The following is a 16,892-nucleotide window of genomic DNA, read 5'->3' on the forward strand; positions in this document are numbered from 1 at the left end:
AGGGGTGGAGCTTGCCATAAATCCACTCACAGCCGCGCAAGCGGCAGAGTATTGTTGCTTTGTGCCTACTGGTGGTTGTGCTGAACCATCAGTGTAAGTAATCATTTGATATTGGTCAAGAGGCACAAAGTTTATAGGTGTTGGGTATTCAAATTCATATTGAAGGAACTCTTGTGTTTGATGTATAGATCAAAAACATAATCAAGCATGTCCTGTTGTAATGCTCCAAGAATGTTTGTGTGTTCAACCGTCCAATATTTACTTGAAAAATCTGGACGTATTAAGTCATAAAGTGGTTTTATGTGTTTAGTGGTTGAAATTGCGCACACTTTTCTAGAAAGTCGGGCTCCAGGCTCTTTCCTTCATCTGATAACTTGTATCCCAAAAACAGGATGCTAAGGAAGGAATTGTTAGTTTTCTTGAAATTAAATTTGTAGTCTGTTTCAATGAAACCCACCACAATGCTGTCCACCCATCTTAGGTGTGTGACCGGGTCATCATCTGTTAGGTAGATGTCATCTAAATAGGACAACGCCTCAGGGTCAATGTCTTGTAGTATGGATGTTGCATGTGCTGAGAACACTTCAGGACTGTTCTTGTACCCTTGTGGGAGTTGACAAAATTTAGTTTTGTTTGTGAGGCTAATTTGCGGAAGGCGGTCAAATCCCTTCTTTTAGTTGCTATATTTTGACAGAAACAAATGTTAGAAATATCCAAGGATGTTTTTGTATTTTTGTGCACTAAATTGTTAATGAGTGCTGTGCTGTGTGCATTTTGTATAGCAAATGTGCATATGTGTATGTTTATCAGTAGCCTAAGACTATTCTATATGAATGGTCTGGCTTAGCTAGGGGGAACAAAGGGTTGTTCATTGGTGATATGCAGGGTTCTATCATATCCTGGTACTCAAGTTGGTTGAGTATTTCTCTCACTGGTGCTTTAGCCTCATGTTTAATGGGGTATTGTTGTTCTGGAAGTGGTGTTGATCTTACCAGTAATACGTGGTAGGGCAAGTCTTTGCCCCATTCTACATTGTTGTGATACAGCACCGGGGCTTGTGCCAATGCCAAATCTACTGCTTAAGCCGGTCTTAATTCTTCAGAAACAAGGACTGAGAAAGATGGCATAATTACTTCTTCCCCTAGTGGGAGTCAATGGGCACATTCTGGTGGCCAATATTTTTCTTTTAATAAAATGCCATAATATAACGTTAGTCTTTCCCAGAATATAACTTTAATTTTGCCCTCTTTGTCTCCCTCAATTTGTATTTTCACTTTGTACACCCTATCTGGGGGGGAGACTCGCATGTCCATGGTTTTGACTTCTAAAAAGATGTTAGTTGCTGTCACCTTCAGAAGCTCTTGAAGATTCTGTCGAACTGTTGTGACCTCTGCTGCGCTGTCTAGCAGAGTAAGTGCTCAAGTCTTGTTCTTCAGTAAAGTTCCCATTATATGTGGAATTTCTAGCTGAAATTGCTGCCACTTTTTTCTTTTTACATTGTACTTTCTGTTGTGAAGGTTTTTCTTCCTTTTTTATGGAAGGTTCAGATGAGCGTTGTGAATCTTTTCTTGGTTTCACGTACTCATTTCATTGTTCGGAACGCCCACCTCTCTCACTGCGTTCATCTGGTGAGTCCTGAAAGGAATGAAATTGGTGTGTATTAATATTTTGGCATCCATCACGAATTTTTAAACTATCTCTATTCCTCAAATTGTAGCGTTTCTCAAAGGTCTCTGATCAAAGGAAATTCTACTCTTTGTTTTGTATTATCTTTATTTTGTTTTTGTTTATCCCAGCATTTTTTAGAACCCCCTGCTGCTGGCTTGCTAGAATTCTTATTGGATTTACCTTGTCGTTGTGGTTTACTTGGTCTGGACCCTAGACTATCCTGATCTGTACTAGAATAGGTCTCCGCGATGATCTATGGCAGCTCGCGCTCCTGATCCTGTACAGGAACATCCCAGAGCCTCTGGCATACTGCCAGTGCTACTTCTTACCCTTTAAGGTTACTTAATATGATAGAGGATACTGTGGAAAAATTGCACATTAACTGCATCCCCAGATCTAGGGCTGGGGCAGCCCCATATTCATCCTGAATTTGTTTTAGCACTTCTGGAAGATTCTCAAGTCTCGTGTACTGTGTGTGGTAGTGTAGAGTGCAGCAAACACTGCACCCTAAGTGGTGCAGTTGTACACTGAGGGAACCAACCCAAATGGCAAGCACATTAGGAGAATTCTATGTTTATCTTGGGGGTGCCACGTGGGGAAATACTACTTCCAAGGTGCTAATTTTTTGTGCTAACCAAAACGGAATATCTTCAGTTTTGGTGGGTACTTCACCCATGATTGAATGCACAGTAGCAAGACTGATTTCCGCTGTGGCCACATGTGGTTCCGCTGTAGCAGCCCTTCTTAGGGCAGTGTTTAAAGTCCGCATTACGAATTGTATTAATCATCAATATATTTCTACTAAATTAGTGTATATAGTCGGCGTACGTCAGCCACTGCCATTGTACCTATATTAGAGTGCGGTGTATAGATAGCCAATTCTGGCCATATACATCCGTCATTACTTAAAGTACTTAGTCTAACATTCTGTTGAACATGTGGTAGGGCAACATCAAGCCAATTTTGGTGTTCTTGATAAGATAACGGTATTTCTAAACATACATAAGATCTATATTGTGCATGTGCATTTACTGGAGTGTAATGATGACATTTATGTGTGTTCCCATCTGCTGCTGGAAAGGTGGCCCAAGAGTAAAAAAATCTCTGCTCTGTATGCTGAGTGCGCCTTAAAGACAAATATAACTTCTACTCTCTCATCTGTGATGCCATTATTTTTTAAGTGTGTTGGTGGGGGGGTATGAGACACCCCCACCAACACACTTAAAAAATAATGTGTATGCTGCGAATACGACTGTTTTGGTCTGCTGTTTTTAAAACAAATGGGGCTTAATTGTTCGGAGACAGAAACAACAATTGGGGAATCCTTTTAGAAGTTCAAACTTGAATAACCTACAGTGTCAAATAGGTACTACCCGCCTAGCTGAGGAGGATATTCCCTAATACCACGGACGTCTCTATGTAAGGTAATTAGGGTGCCTTTTGCACAGAATGAGACAGAGATACTTGGGAGATCCATAAAATCAGTGCCTAACCAATGTTGGACACCATGTTGTAGACTCCCGTTGTAGTAAAGAGACTGCTGGATTTTGGGCACCATCACCACCAAGCGTGGGGGACTGAGTCTGATCCCACACCGGGTGACAGCTGTCAGCCTAACCCTTCCGGGTAGCTAGCAGCACCTCACCAATACCAAAGGTAAGAGTGATTTGTGGCAGCCTATCTCATGACACTCAGACTCCTCAGGGAAGTCATGCTGGAACAGATCGTACACCTTTTTCTCAGTTAAAAAATCTCATACATGCAAAGACAAAGCAGGTTCAACAGGTTTTTATTGAAGCAACTGTGTTCTACTTAAAAAGACATGAATTGCGATTATGAGGATAATGAAACACAACATTATTACAGCAGTGACCAGGAAAGAGTCCCACCATTCTGTCACAATAGCGTATCTCACATCCCTCCCTACACTACTAAGTTTCTAAATGAGAGCAAGTAGCAGTGGTGAGCACAATACGCAAGTGGGAAAAAAAGGGTGAAAACGGTAACCGCACAAACCCCATCACTTCCCTTCCCCCCTTTTGTTTAGCACTGTACGATAATATAAAACCTACAAGTTACCTAGTATATTGTTCTGCCTTCTTCTTGAGGTACAGGGAGTAGTGTGTAGACCAAGGTAGAAGAGGAAGACCATCCTAGAAGAGAAAAAGAAGAGAGATGAGAATACACCGCAATATCTCCCTACAGAACATCAACCGAGAAAGACAACATCAAATTCAACCTGAGAGCCATATTCTGCTAGAAAGAATACCCCCTCCCACTCCATAAATAAAATAAAGCAGAAATCATAAGGGAAAATTCACCATCAGCCTTCCAGGTGGTTATTTTGTGGTTAAAAGAAAGAGAGTACAGTCCAGTCACGCAAATCCTCATGACAGTTAGTCTGCTGGGAGTCCTCCCACATAGACGAAGAGGAACCAAAGGGTTTCAGCAGAAACTGCTACGATGTGCAGCATGAGATGGCAAGCTGGCTGGAATGCCCCTTCTAAGATGGTGTGGGCAGTCTGATGTTTTATAATAACATATCTGTTATCGTAAGAACTGCCCTGATGTGACAACACGTATTTGTCTGTGTAGGGTATACAATGTACTCTTTGGACCGGCAATACCCAGTAAATATTGTGTACAGCCTTGGGTTGAGCACAGGATGAAAATGTGCAACGAAAGGAATAACAAATTCTGTGTGGAAGGGCAACTGGTAAAAAATGAAAAAACATCTCCACTAAAATTAAGCGTTGCTAAAATAATAAAAGGAATAAAAGCAAAATACAACTAGGTCAAAGGGCACAGGCCTCAGGCCCAGGGCTAAATAATGTGCCAGTGTAAATGGTAAAATAACCTCACGACATTTCTTAAATGGATAGAATATTTCCGCTTGTTGGGAACGTTTAAATTTCATTTTGCACTACAATGTATACATTGATTTTAGAACACTCACATAGGAATAAACTCAAATGATCCTCAATAGCGGAATTACAGATGTGTACTGTAGAGCCAGTTCACATAGTTGGGTGGGGAAAGGGGGTTTCACAGAATAATCTATTACACAGATGTCATAGGCTCCATATTTTGAGAATGGAGCTGCTGTTCTCTTTTACCAGTCATATGGCTTTAAGTATCAAAAAGCAGATCAGTCTCTCTCAGGTTACACAGTTTGTCCTACAGGCTCAAGATTCACACACGAACACTATTTCTCCAGTACAGATAATTAAAGCCCAGGGATCAGTCAATCTAGGTAGAGTAGTTTGTGTAGAGTCAAATCTGTACTTGAGGGCAAAAAAGATTGTACAGGTTCACAATTCAGATAGATAAGCTATCTGTTATTACAAAGGCCTTTTAGACTTTGGGAAATAATTAATCATGTTGCAGAGATCATGCAGACTATGACCCACAGAGAAAAACTAACAATTATGTTGTGGAAATTTCACAGTAACTGGCTCAGGTTTTGGACAGCAAAGCTATATAGAGATCTTACTGTTTCAAACAGCAAAGCAATCCCACATCTTAACCAGCTCCCCGAAGAATCATAGAGTAACCCTATTCTTAAGGATGCAAAGATATTACAGGCTTAGGACCACCTACAACAGCTAGCCATTGGGTAACACTGAACTCAAGGACTCAGGGTCTGAGCAGCAAAGCTTACTCCTGAGTTACAGATGGCTTAGCTGTTGAGGCATAATGCTAAAGGTACAGAGACTGTACAGGCTGAGGCAGCAGAGTTGTCCCTGTGGTTACAGAAGCTGTACAGACTCAGATTTCGGGAAAGCAGAGTGATCATACACAGGTCTTCCAGGATTCATAAAGCAAAAATTGTCTTTAGGTATATTTATACAACGGGAAGAACTTATTGAGGAACTATTCATGATCATGAATCGGGGTACATTCAGGTTACATTTAAACTACTGAAAGAACCTATGGAAGAACTATTCATGATGTAACGGAAATCAGGGTACATTAAGGTCACATTTAAATTAATGAAAGAACTTATGGAAGAAACATTCATCATGTTATGGGAATCCTATAGGTTTAAGCTACAGGCAGCAAACTAGGCTTTTGGTCTATATGTATCATTCAGACTAATGCTCAAATCAATCCAATTACAGATATTATAGGCCCAGGTCCTAGTGCTGTTCCTCGGGTTACACAGATTGTACAGGCTGAGGCATCAGGTATCTGAGCCAACCCACATATTCATAGACCTGGCATGTTTCGGACACAATTTAGGAAAACATAAGAAATGGGTGGAGTGGTGGAATTAATCAGCCACTGGTAATTACTCTGTGCCGCAATCCAGTCCTTCAGTTTTTTGCTGAAATTATGGTTGCTTGTTTCTCAGTTCAGGTAACAGAGATCTTACATGCTCATATAAATTTGACAACAAAGCTGTAGCTCGGCTTCCAGAGACCTTACAAGGCCTGGTAACTGACAGTAAAGCTATCCTTCATGTTTCACAGATCTTACAAGTTTAGGTCTATGGCCACAGAGTTATCCCACAAGTTATAGAGCTGTACCGTGCCTTGGCACATGTCAGCAAAAGTACCACTTTTAGTAAAGAGACATTAAAGACTCAAGCCACTGATAGTAAAATTGTCTATTGGATTATATATATCATACAGGGCCCTACAGATTACATAGATCATACAGGATATACCCCATATTACAAAGATGTTCCAGCTCTGACCTAATAGCTATCCCTCGAGTTAGAACAGGGTTCCCCACCCTTTCTGAAATAAGAGCTACTTTTGTTCAATGAAACTCATCAAGAGCTACTCACAAGCTACTCTTTGGAGAACCTTAAGTTAGAGAAAACTTGTAAGCTCAAACCTTTCAGAGAAGAACAATTTACCAGGTTACTCAGCCCCTACAGGCTTAGGCTTCGGACAGCAAACCTGTCCTTTACATTACAAAGATCCTAGATTTTACAGGCCAAGATCTCAAACTGAAGAACTATCTATCGGTTTACAAAGAGCTATTGGGCTCAGGCTTTTGATATCCTCGTTTAGGTTGTGTATAGCTTACAGAATTAAGCATTTGAGAGTTGAGGTGTCCTTTGGTTTGACTGGCCTTACCATACTAGGCCTCAAACAGCAGAGCTATCACTTAAGTTAAAGAGTTCAGAGTTTGAGACATCTAACTCGAAAGCTCTCTTTAAAGCTGCACTGCTCTTCCCAGCCTACGACAATGGCAACAGAGCTATCTTTCAAGTTACCAATCTAGAAAATGTTGTAGTCTCCCTGAAGGTATATGTTTTAAGTGACAGTCACAAGCCCAGGTTATGCAGCACCATTCTGGACACCCAGGTTTCAAAGGCAACAAAATGTGTCACTATGTCATAATAATGTAAGGTTCTCCACTAAACAAGTGCTTAAAAATAAACTCAACAATAGCATATAAAATAAAAATGAATCCATGTACCAAATATTTGAAGTAACTTTAAATAGGGTAGTGTCGACTGGCCAGTTACAGATCCGAGACAGACTGTGTAATCTGATAGGTTTAAATAGGTTTATTATTGTACCATGAGTCTTTTTCTCATATTGTTAATCTTCACGGTCAGGGTTGACACTGTAGTCTTACTTATGAATGACAGTTCATAACTCTCATACTTAGAGCTTGGGCTTCCATGAGAGTGAACTTTAATCCTGTGCTTAAATGGCATCCCACTTTCCTTGATTTCCCACAAGACTTACTTCCTCCTCCTGACTTCTCACTCCCGGTATTAGTCTGATTCCTGGTGGGCTCTAGCGCCTTCAACCTGGCAAGAATCAGGGCCTCAGGCAAGGAGGGTGTTGCTTCGTAGCCAGCCTCCATCACTACTAATAGCAAAATCAGCTTATATCGCTGCAGATCCTGTATCTTATTTTCTCTGTCCCTCCCCTGCTATTCTCATTGGTTTTACGAACTTTCCAGCACATTTGTGTCCCTCCTTCCACCTCAACTATTGGTCCTTTTCTCGTGTGGTTCTGCCACCTTCAAAACTCCAGGTTCAGACACCTTATCCTCACAAACAGTCCATGGCTTTCTCAGTGAAAAATAAATGCAGCTAGTTTGTTTTGGCATGCTAAAATGTAGCACTCTTACTTGTTCAAGGTGACCTCCGATCATCCCTCTATGGCTCCCCCCTTGCAAACCATAGATGTCCCTACTTCGATCACTTCTCTCTCTGGAGCTTGGTGATGGGGGTGTCGCACGTTCATCTCCTCACATTCACTCTTCCTTAATCCCTGCCATTGGGCCAGGGGGCTTCACGTATCCCTGAGAAATAATCTGCCGTGTTCATTAGTTTTCCTGGTTGATGCCTTAACAAGAAGGAATGTGGTTGTAACGTTAGGAAGCATTGTAACTCTTCATGGTTACTATCCTTATTCTGTGCGAACCAGGTCAATGGAGTATGGTCGGTTACCATTTCAAAAGGTCAAGCTAAGAGATAATATTTCAGTGCCTCCATGTTCCATTGAGTTGCCAGGCATTCCTTCTCCAACCTCGCTGACAAGACCTCATGAGGTAGTAACATCCTTCTGGCTGCTCACCATCCTCAAATTCCTGTACCACAACCAATGCAAATCCAGTCCCAGAAGCGTGTGTCTGCACTATAAAGTTTAAAAAAAATAAAATCTGAACATCTTTACCTAGGGTCTGCAGTTAGAGCAGTGTTCAGTGCGTTAAATGCACTCTCTTGTTCAGGACCTCAAGGAAAATTAATTATGGGACACATTATTTAACAATTCTGTTAGTGGCTCAGCTAAAGTCCAAAAGTGTGAAACAAATCACTAGTAGTATCCCACAAACTCCATGGAAAGAACCAACCTCTGACTTATTTCTAGGTCTCAAGATCATACTAAGAGCTGCATTGTTCACCTGAGGGCAAACCTGTCCATTTCTACTACAATAATCCAGGTATTATACTTGAGCTGCCATTATGACCCACTTAGCTGAATTAACTGCTAATCTTGATTGCTGTAATGCATCAAGTACGAACTCCAAAAGGGACATCCAACCTGGACTAAAAATAATAATAGCATCCAGGTAGGCAGCTAAAAAAGTTTGGTGAGGTCTTAATATCTGGTCCTTGACCCATTAGAATGTGGCTGGAGCTCCATGTAGTTCAAATGGAAGTAGTTTAAATTGAAAGGGGCTAAATGGTGTTGAAGAGGCTGTTTTCTGTCTAGCTGAGTTCCTCAAGGGAATCTATTAGTATTCCTTTGTAAGATCTAGCATGCTAATGCAGTGGTCTGACTCTAATTGCTCAATTAGATTATCCACTGTATGCAGAGGATATGCATCAGAAGGAGCTACTTCATTAACCCGAAGAACATTGATGATGGCTGGTTCCATTTGATTTTGGCACTAATACAATAGGTAACACCCACTTTCTCCGGGATAGATTTAGTATATCCAAAGACAACACAGACTCAAACTCCTTTTTACTACCTCTCTGTGTGCTTTTAGAACATGATAAGGTTCATTGTAATGTTTTATTGAAATGTTTCACCTGCCTATCCATTTAGGGATGATACATAGATGTCTTGATGTGGTGGATACATAGGCGGTCATTATGAACACGGCGGTAAACTCTGCTGACCACCGTGGCGGCGGTGAACAGAAGACCTCCGTTGGCGGTGAATAGAAACCTGCCTTATAATTAACCAAAATCCGAACCTGCCAAAATTCACCAGTCCACCAGTCACCGCCAGGACCCTGTCGGCGGAAATGCTGGACCTTCCACCCCACCACCGCCGAGCACACCCACATCCCGCCCTCCAAATAATGATGCACAAATCACGTTGGCGGTCAGTGGAAGTCGAACGACCATTGGCGGTGCCGACCGCCACTGGCGGCAAGTGGACCCAACAGCAGGAAGTGCACACATTGGATAATCTAGAAACCCACACACCTGACACACATCCACAACACCATAAAACACTCACAGACACACCCCACAATCCTTTGCAATGAAACTAGGCCAACGAAGACAGAGAGCACCAGAAGCGGACACCGAACGCCACTATACAAAAGACTCACACTGACCTACAGAAGAGCACCCTCACCGCCATTCCAGCCCCAACACCATTCACCACCCACCATGTCACCCCCCAAACATCCACACTTCACAGAAAGGGAGCTAAGTACCATGGTGGACGAGATCCTGAAGGTGGAGCCACAAATATTCGGGGCTCAGGTGCAGCACACACCCACCGCCAGGAAGATGGAGCTATGCCAGACCATTGTCAACACGATCAATGCAGTGGGACACCATCCACGCACCAGGGACGACATCCGCAAGAGATGGAACGACCTGCAGGGGAAGGTCAGGGCTATTGCATCCAGGCACCACATTGCAGTCCAGAAGACTGGGGGAGGATCGCCACCAACACCACCCGAATACACAGACTGGGAGGAAAATTTACTGGCCATCCTGCACCCTGAGGGACTCACTGGACTCACTGGAGGAATGGACTCGGTTAAGTCGTCTACATTTACCCAATATACATCACACCTGGAATGCATGCACCACCCCACCACTACAACACCCACCAGGACCACTACCCCACCCAAGCCACAATCACCACATCTAGTCTCCCTGCATGCCCACACACCCACTAACAGGGCCACATCCCTCCCCCTGTGCACCGCCACCTATCCCTGCAAGGATTCACAATGCCACTACACCACCCACAATGCAACTCCACACCCTAAGCAAAATGCAGTGCAAACCTCACAAAATCACCCTGCATGGCCCCAAAATGTAACACCTGCACAAAACAGCCCAGCCCTCTGCACCCCATCCGATCATGCATTTGTAACAGAAATGTCCATTTCCCCCAACAGGCACCACCACCCATGCCACACTGACGGACAGGACAAGGAGTGCTAGTGCCCCCCAGGGAGACAGAGGCACCTCACAGGACACTCGGGATGGATCACTGGGTACTGATGAGCAGGCTGCCCCCTCACACAGTCCTGGACTGTCACCATCCAGCAGCCCCACCCAGGATACCACTGACACCCCTACCACCCAGCCAAGAGCAGCAGCCCAGGGCAACCGTTCCCACACCAGTTTATCCAGGCCACAGACTGGTGGAACACAGGTACAGAGGCCAAAGTCACCCCCTACCAACAGGCAGGAAGACGATGGCCCCAGTACAAGTGGCACCGCCAGACCTGTGCAGGGGACACAGGCACAGGGGGTTAGGCCCAGTGGGAGGGCATCACTGGTCCAGGGGGGAGGCCACAGGATGGATGCTGCAGCCCAGGACATGATATCTGAGGTCCCGAGGGCCTACCAGCATACCCATGACAGATTGGCCCATATAGTATCCACCCTGGAGCATAGTCAGAGGATGCAGCAGGAACACCACCAAGAGGCCATGGAGCAGTGGAAACTGCACAACGCCACAATGCCCAGCTTAGTAGGAGCACTGCTGCAGCTGGTACAAACCCAGTCTGAGACCCACACAGGACAGGAGGCCCCCACTACAGCACAGGAGACAGACCGGACAATGACACCATCAGCAGCAACATTCCACGAACTACCCTCAGAGGAAACACAAGGAACAAGCATGTCATCCCCTCTAGGCCAACAGCAGGTGCCCAAACGGACCCTCAGGCCAAGATATGGGACTGGAGCCCCTGCCAAAAACAAGGCCCCCTCAAAGAAGTGACTCTGCAACAATCTGACCACCAACCATCGCACACAATCAACCACCAAACAGTGCCAATAATCAATAAGAACTCATGTATGCATTGATGGACCCATCAATACTTACAACAAGCCTGCCACTATGTTGGCATTGAGGATAACCACCCATGACCAACTACCATCACTGTAATTTGCACTATTCAATCCCTGCCCCAAATAAAACACATATCACACCTGTAACACTGTCCCCTGTCATAATGTGTGAACAAAGTGAAGTATGGATGCAACTGGCTTATAACTACTTTATTTGTAATGCGCAGCATGAAAGTACACCTGTGTGCCTAAATGTTTTCTAAAAAAATCCCACTACATTGTATTGCAGACCTGGACCCAGTTGCAAATAGTAGATTCAAACCCCCCTAGATGACAAACCACACTGACAGTATGTTTCACAAACACCAATGTCAGCCCTTAGTCCCACATAGTTACTGGAAGTCATCATCACCATCACTCTCCTCCCCTCTTTGAGGAAGCTGGTCAGGATATACAGCACCATCCACCTCCAAGAGGGAGATGGAATTTCTCACTGCCACGTTGTGCAGCATGCAGCAGGCCACCACTATTCTACACACCTTTTCAGGTCCATAGGCCTGGGAACCCCCGTAGGTATGTAGACAATGAAATCTAGCCTTCAGGAGACCTATTGTGCGCTCTATCACCCTCCTAGTACGTCCATGGAACTCATTGTAATTCCTCTCTGCATCTGTCCCAGGATTCCTAACTGGTGTCAAAAGCCAACGCAAGTTGGGATAGCCAGAATCACCTAGAAAAATGTGCAAATCACAGCAGTCATTATCAAGCCTCTGAGGCAGACAGCCTGGCTATCTGCTAGGTGGCAGTTATTGACAGAAACACCTACCTATTATCCATCCTCTGTCCTCTTGTAGATGTTCCATCTTGTGTGGCACACTACTGTTCCTCAGCACAAAGGAATCATGGACTGAACCATGGAACATGGCATTCACATGTGAGATGTACTGGTCTGCAGTACATACCAATTGGATGTTCATGGAGTAAAAGTTCTTTCTGTTTCTGTACACCTGTACACTGACTCTTGGGGGGATGATAGGTATATGGGTGCCATTGATGGCCCCTATCACATGGGGTATGTTTGCAAACACATAGAAGTCAGATTTGATGGCAGGTAGGTCAGTACTTTGGGGAAACCTCACATAGTACTGCAGGTGTCGTACGAATGCATTTAAAAACCTTGTCAGTATCATGCAGAACATTGGCTGTGAAAATCCTACACCCATGCCCACTGTCACTTGAAAGGAGCCCGTGGCCAGGAAATGGAGTGCAGAGAGCACCTGCACTTCAGTAGGGATGGCATGCTGATTACGATTTGCCGGAGTCAGTGCAGGATCCAGTAATGCACAAAGTTTGAGAATAGTTGCACAGGTGAGTCTGTAATTGATTATGATGTGACACTCCACCATGGTCCGCAAATCAACAAGTGGTCTGACACCGATGGGGCCCTTCCTCGCCACAAGGGTCAGTACCTAGGAGGGATTTGAAACACGTATGAGGAACACACATACATAGGCACACATTGTAATTCATTGTGCACTGCTGACTTGATTGTAGGGGCTCAAAAGTAATATCTGTTTGACAGCATTTAATCTAGACCATAATGAGGTGAACAATAGGGCCTGCATTGTGCAGATATCATTTTTATTAATGCGTAGTTAAGGCCAAAGTATCTGCCCCCTGTATTCCAGAATTGTCGTTGTGGAAGTGACCTCATACTGCTAGCGGTTGATGTAACAGCGTGAGGTGGTGTTTACCGCCGTTCGCACAGTCATTGGTTAACATGGATGCCAATGGGGAATCCTGGCGTATCATGATTGCCGGCGGTGGTGACGGTGCACACCACCGCGGTACATACGCAAATTCATCACCACAACTTCACTTGACTCCCTGATCTCGTGCGAGCAGGTACTTCACTGAGTGTACTGCTGTGTCCTGCCTCTGGTCATGGAAGTGGCTCGTGTTGCAGGGGAAAGGGCCCCGACCTTCACCCAGGAGGAATTGGAGAGGCTAGTGGACGGGGTCCTGACCTGAATGCCAAGCTCTACGGACGGTCAGAGGTACAGGTGAGTTGGAGGTTTGGGGGCAATGGTTGTGTGTAATGGATGGTGTTGGAAGTACATAGGTGTGCACCTCTGACCCTGCATGGGCCATTGTTCATGCCATGCTGCGTGCGTATGTCCTGCAAGTCTGTTAGTACTGTCCATCCGATAGTGGACGTATAGCCAGCTGTACACAATTTCCAAGTGCCTAACCTCTGTGTTACATTTCTGTGTGACCCTTTTAGGTCAGCGCCCACCAGAAGAGGGCACTTTGGCATGCCATCGCTAAGGAGGTGCGGACCCTGGGGGTCTACAACCGGCGGAGCACCCACTGCAGGAAGAGGTGGGAGGACCTGCGGCGCTGGGCGAGAAAAATCTGTGAGGCACAGCTGGGGAAGTCCTCCCAATGTGGAAGGGGTGCCCATCGAGCACTGACCCCCCCCCCCGGCGGCACACTCTTGAACCCTGGTCTCACGTTTCATTGTTTGTGGGTGTGGGGCATTTGTATGTTCTATGGTCAGGTTGGATTTGCCTTGTGTCGGTATGTACCTCTTGCTGTGGGGTGTATGGGTTGTGCTGCTGTGAAGGGTTGTGGGTGCATTGCAAGGTGGGTGGAGTGGGTGGAGTGGAGTGGGTGGGTATGTAACTGTGCCCTTACTTCCCTTTTTCAGTAGATTGCCGTACTTACCGTCGTCGTGGGCGGTCTCGGTCGTGGAGGAATATAGCAAGGAGCAGGGCTGGCATGATCTGCAGCTCTCTATCCATGTCTGCTTCGGCGTGTTGTGTTAGCCTCCGGTGAGTGTTTCCTTATATTAGGTTTGTTTCCGCCTGGCTTTGCGTGGCGGTGGTTCCTGCTCCGGAACTGATGGCAGTCTAGTGGTTCATTATTTGATGGGCGGGTTGGGGCTTTCCGTCGGCCTGTGGGTGGACTCTGCCGACGTCGGCGGCATTCCTCTGCTGGCGGTAGGTGGTTTTCAGGATGCCTGTGTTTCAGTTGGTTCATTATTTGGCGGTCTGGACTGCTCCTCTGTTGGCGGTTTTTACCACCACTGCCGGCGGTGCGGTTTGGACCGCCGTGTTCATAATGAGGGCCATAGTCTGTGACATTCTTGAGGCAAAAGGTTTGACATAAAATTAATACCTTAGTCTGCCAAAATCTCTTCTGACAGTCACGCCTGTGAAAAATATGGAATAAACACATTGCAAATATGAGCAGCTGAAATTCTTCGTAGAGAAAATGTGTATTTGTGTGCTTTGTGTATCAGGTAGCACAGACCACAGACCACAGACCAGTAAATATCTATGCCTTCTACCAGAGGGTTACAGGGGACCAATCAAGTCCACCTCAGCCTTTTGAAAGGGTTTGGTAACTACTGACAGTGGTTGTAAGGGAGCCTCTGGGATTAAACCTGGACTTGCCAACTGATAGTTGGAGCATTACTCTCTGTGTCTATTAGTTTCTGCATAGATTCCTGACCAATAGAGCCCTCGTAAGATAGCATGCTGGGTTTTCTTAACCTCTAGGTGGCACACAGTGATTTGACGATGTGCTAGTTTCAACACAGCGTCTCTAAAAAGCTTAGGAACCAGGATCTAAAGAGTTGCAAGTTTGTGGGTTTGTGGTACTACGCTATAAACCATTCCTTCTTCCATGCAACACTGGGGCACAGAGGAAGAGGCAAAGTCTCAGACTCCCTGGGCTCGCTACAGGGCATAAGCAAAAGTAGGATCCTGATAATGTTCTTGATGGAAGGTATTCCTGTTCCGTAGCTTTCAGTCTTCCCAGTTTGACTCGGTTTGAAGGCCTAGAACCAGATTTTCCATCTCTTTACTTCACTGCCTTTTACTTTTCTGTTTTACTTGAGTGTGGCAGTTTACATGTGGGTATAGGCAAAAAGGGCTTATTGTTATCAACCCTACATCTGCTGATCTGGGAAAAATATTCCCATAAACTAGGGAATGTCAATCCCTAATACTATGGAATTGGGTTAATCAGGGATCAGACACACAAAGGGTGATGGGAGGAATGCTTGCAATACGTGTAACACTGACAATTGCTCAGGATAGCATTCCAACCCATCATTATTTTGCCCACCATGCCACCACATATTAGACCCAGCCATATACAATTCAGTCTTGGTCCTACTCCATTTACTTCTATTGCACAATCACCTAATTAGACTGGCACCTATTGCCCTGCTTAATAACAACCTGTCCTGATGTGTATGTCTCCCAACCCTCCCAATCACTGATTAAAGAGCAAAAAGTTCAAATTTAAATCCATGAGCTTTATTTAAAGATCAGGTCAACATGTGTTTCGCGATTGGATCGCTTTCTGAGAGGCACGTATGTTCAGTTCATACCAAAGGTATATATGTATAAGTAATTAAAATAGTTCTCCAACAGATACATGAGGTGGTCTTAGCATGCTATCTCTTATAACAACAATCTTACACATATGCTGACATAGGCTGAACATTAGTTCTAATGTTAGACTATTTAGTCAATATGTGCATCTCTATTAGTAGTGCCTCATAGGGAGTTCATTATACAACATAGGTACTAATCACTGGGGTTAGAGGAAATATCTCCTCATTCATTTAGAACTATATTAATAGCACAGTTCTTCATTAAGCTAATAAATGAAGATGCATTTGTATAATCATCTTGATATAAATGAACAGCAAAGATATAATTAAAAATCTGTATTAGGTACATAGACGATCAGCTCATTAATCGCCTTCCTGGTATTGATTGAAACCTCATATGTCATATAACAACCAGAACTATAAATAAAACATAAGTGTTATCTAACCACATTTTCAAGGGCATATGATTTAAGTGCTTAAAGCCTCGTACTATATTCATAGCAAAGATAAAATCATATTTTCTAATCAGTCAAATAGCCACATGAATCACTCTATTTGACTGATTTCACCTTATTGTTCATTAAGTCTTTTGCTTCTTGGTATCAATATTATTATCTTGTCCGCCGAAATCTAAATCCCATTGGATACAATGTGATCTAGATTTCGACAGAGAGGATATCCGTGACTTTTGTGACGGAGTAACCCTTTTACCAATATCTAAATCAGGCCTTATATATCCAAATTTAAGTACTTATTGTCACGCTGAGTACCTTATTCAGAGGTAAGAAACTATTGGGCTGTTAAGTTCTCTCAGTCTCGTATTCATCCTAGTCCTACACACTAACTCATCAATATATGTTAACATTTCTTATGCCAGATTTGTATATCAGACACAATTTTTTGAAACTGCCTACTGCATTTAACACAAAGATTCAGTTCTTGTTAGTTATTTGGCCCTCTCAGTTAGGGATCCAATTCCACCATCTCAACCACTGTCCCATTGCTTCTTATTAGAAGTATTTCTAACCTGGAAGTGCTTGCATTACCAAATACAAGGCAAAGCAA

The sequence above is a fragment of the Pleurodeles waltl genome, chromosome 11 (genome assembly GCF_031143425.1).
Source record: "Pleurodeles waltl isolate 20211129_DDA chromosome 11, aPleWal1.hap1.20221129, whole genome shotgun sequence".
Lineage (NCBI taxonomy): Eukaryota > Metazoa > Chordata > Amphibia > Caudata > Salamandridae > Pleurodeles > Pleurodeles waltl.